At 43.6% G+C, this 3526-nt stretch overlaps 1 pseudogene; it reads right to left on the reverse strand.

Annotated features, from left to right (window-relative positions):
* Positions 1–1452: 1452 nt before the first annotated feature.
* LOC103083472 (ferritin light chain pseudogene) lies at positions 1453–1978 on the reverse strand (annotated as a pseudogene).
* Positions 1979–3526: the final 1548 nt, after the last annotated feature.

Genomic DNA, 3526 nt, shown 5'->3' on the forward strand with positions numbered 1-3526 from the left:
AAAACAGGAAGATAAGGTTTTCTCCTTAACTGAGCAAAACAGGTGTCGCAATCTCTGTAAAATACTCTTCTATGCCTCTGACCCTGGTAAAAGAAATGATAGTATGCCTTTGGTCTTCCTGCTCCAGGAAGGAAAGTTACTGTAGGAAAAGAATTGATTTTTTTCCACTTCTGTGGTTTGAGAACAAGTTATAACTCCAGCTCTTCCAAGTGCAAGGAAAATAATGCACAATTATTAGATTGCTATTTGTGAGACACAAATGCACGGATTTAGCAGGAAAACAACTCACCAGAAAAATGAAACACATTTTTTTTAAAAGAATGCTATATTCTACTGCTGCTTCTCCTTCTCTTGGCTTCTGGAATGTAACCTCCATCTGACCTACCTCCATTCTAATCATTTTGGCTCTCTTAGTGCTTCCTTAAAGTTATCTTCTCTTTTCTCTAAACTGAATACAGAGGCATTTTAAAATCTGCATTTTAAAAGTTTATTTATCTGTTTATACACAACCTTGTTCCAGAAGGGGTTTAAGGTGGCTTGAAAGAGTCCGTAAAATACAATAAGCACTTAGAAGAACCAGGAATGAAGCATATGCAAAATGCTTATACAATCTTACTCGTTTACTCTGGGTGGACCACAAATTTGGCTCTAAGCTTTTTAGCAGGCAGTCAAATAAGGAAACTTAATTAGTTACATCATTTACAGCGCCCATAAAACAAAAACAAACCAATGACCTAAGCGAAGCACCGTTATTCCTAATATTAACACCGGCAAGAAATTGCTTTTGAGAGGCTTCATAAAGAGGTCAGTGTATGATGTTAATAAAGTGCTCTCAGTAGCAACCTGATGGGAGACACAAAGGTGAATTTCACTGGGCTCTCTCTTCAGTTCAGGCAGATGGCATCACGCCAACGTGAAAATCAGGAAAAGCAAGTTTATCACGAGTTTGGAGGGTTGAGGGGAGGACACAATGTGATTCGGTCAAGATACTCAGCTCTCTGCTCTGCTCGGAGAAACCAAAGATACATTTTAGAACAACAGAGTTGAATCCAGTACCCAGAATGACTCCAGAGAAGTCATGAAACCCCTAAAATTCTACGCAACATTTTCTGAATAGGTGTGTTTCTTCTTCTTGACAGAGAAAACATAGTTTACAAGATACTCAGTGTACCCAGGCGATACGCAAAAGTTAGGAACCGTTTCTTTATAAACAATCTAGAGAATTAATCAGACTACAAATCTTTCATGCTATTAAGATACTTTTATTTTTTCTCACAACCTAGCTTTTTTTTTCCCCTCTGCAAAAAGAGTCTTCTTTGTTTCTACCTGGTGCCTCGGCTCGGGTGAAGGTTCCAGGGTGGTTAAAGCGTTGCCTCCTCGTGGAAGAAGAGGCTGGGGCGGAGATCTCACTGGAGGAGGCAGAAGGGTTCCGCCGAGGCCGCCGCGAGGCTCCTAGTCACACTGGCAGGACAGCCTTTCGAAGAGATGCCCTGCCCGGCCAGGGGCCCGGCCAGCTTGCGCAGGTTGGTCAGGTGGTCGCCCATCTTCTTGAGGATCTTCATCTCCACCTCCAGGAAGTGGCTCTCCAGGAACTTGCAGAGCTGGGCGTCCGTGCTTGCAGAACCCAGGGCATGCAGATGCAAGAAGGTCTGGGGTTCAGGCTCTTCTCCAGGGCCACGGCAGCCTCCACGGCTTCCACCATGGTGCTCCACTCGTCCGGCGACAGCTTCTGCCAGTCCTGGACCGGGGCGCGGCTGCCCCACTGCTTCTGCATCTTCAAGAGGAGCTGGGAGCCCTCGCGCTTCTCCTCAGCCAGCTCCCGGAAGAAGCGGCCCACGCCCTCCAGAGCCACCTTGTCGCCTTCGAAGTAACAGCTCAGGGAGAGGTAGGTGGACGAGGCCTGCAAGTGCAGGTTGATCAGGCGGCTGACGGCAGCCTCTGCCTCGGTGGAGGAACTCTGCTTGCTCTGGGCGCTCATGGTTAGTCAGCAGTGAAGAGGACTTCTCCAGAAAGCGTCCGTTAGGCTGGTGCCGGAAGTGGAGGATAAGCCTCGAGGATTCTGCCGAAAGTTGCGACTAAAGTGGCGGCGCTAGAGGGTGGTGAGCGGCATGAGGAGGAGGAGGGGGGGGGAGAGGGGGGGCAAGGCAGGTGTGGGAGCACCCCGTTTGTTCCATCCAAAGGCTGGTGAAGCGAGAGACAGCGCTGGGGGTCTGCTGGGCACACTGTCTCTCAGTCTAGCTTTTGGTAAGAGTTTAATTCTTTCTTTCCGAATTATTGGAAGGGAGTCTTTATCATTTTGCCCTATTTCTTACCATAATTCCAAGATGAGATAAGAATGTCCAAGGTAAGAAAGCCAGAAGTATTGACAGTGAACGTCCTCCAATCTTCAATTGTGACTTGACACCCCACTGTTTCTTATTTTAGAGCCTGTAAGAATAGATTTTTCCTCTGCCCCTGATCCCTTATGGAGAGGGTGACTATTGGTTCCACTTTGCCCAGAGCAGTCTTGTCCTGGTGCAATTATTAATAGTGTCCCCTAAATTAATTAATTAATTTTAAAAATAACACCCCCTTTCACACCCAAAAGGGTCCTTGTTTGGAATATACATTACATAGTCACCTTACTGATTGAGAAGGATAAAATCCACACTATGTAATGTGAAATGGTAGCATTTGCAAGACATTGAACTTGGGCTAATTCCTTTCTATTTTATTAATTAATCAGACCAGTAAGAGTCCCATCATAAATTTTCTACTATTCAGCCTTCATTTTTTTTCATTTGTTGATGCATTTATTCCTTCTACTAAAAGTTCTCCTAAATACTGTTTATGTGCCAGGTGTTTTCTTAGGTACTGGTGGCTTCCCGTGATTACCCAGATATTCCACCATTAACTGAAACACGTCATGTGAATGGGCACTAAAGATGACAATGTACATTTATAAATCCTACCAAAATAGAAAAAACCCATACAAGATGAGCTAGTCATTCTCAGTTAGAAGATGAGGGCAGAACTAGATGTTCTCATAGGGGTTTTTCCAGCTTCGTGATCCCATGCTTAGCATTTTATTTTCCTAAATACCACTTGCCCAGGGCTGTTTCACAGTTAGAATGCTTTCATGTGTTTTCTATCAAACAGGAAGGCATATTCTATTCAGGGTAAACAATATTTGAACCCCAGAGAAAAAAATTTTGCTCTAAACTTTGGATCTAGTTCTAAATAAAGATAAAGACCCACTGTTTTGCGAGCACTTTCAAATTTTACTTTGTGTTGTTGAAAACTGACACCTTAAAATTTCAAGAAGAGCTGCAGTCTCCCTTCACTGCTTAAGCTAAAATATGAACACATATCCTGTATCTAAATACAGGATATATTGTTCGTTTTTTTTTGTTTTTTTTTTTTTTTCATTAAAGGCTGTTGTCCCAAAGTGTTCTCATATTGCATTTGAGGTTTGCAAAAACTGTTAGTATTCAGGAATAGCACCTTTTTCAGTCCTGGAGGGAATTAACTGGGTAAAACAGGAGTA

Source organism: Lipotes vexillifer, unplaced genomic scaffold, assembly GCF_000442215.2.
Source record: "Lipotes vexillifer unplaced genomic scaffold, Lipotes_vexillifer_v1.1 scaffold847, whole genome shotgun sequence".
In the NCBI taxonomy this organism is placed as follows: domain Eukaryota; kingdom Metazoa; phylum Chordata; class Mammalia; order Artiodactyla; family Lipotidae; genus Lipotes; species Lipotes vexillifer.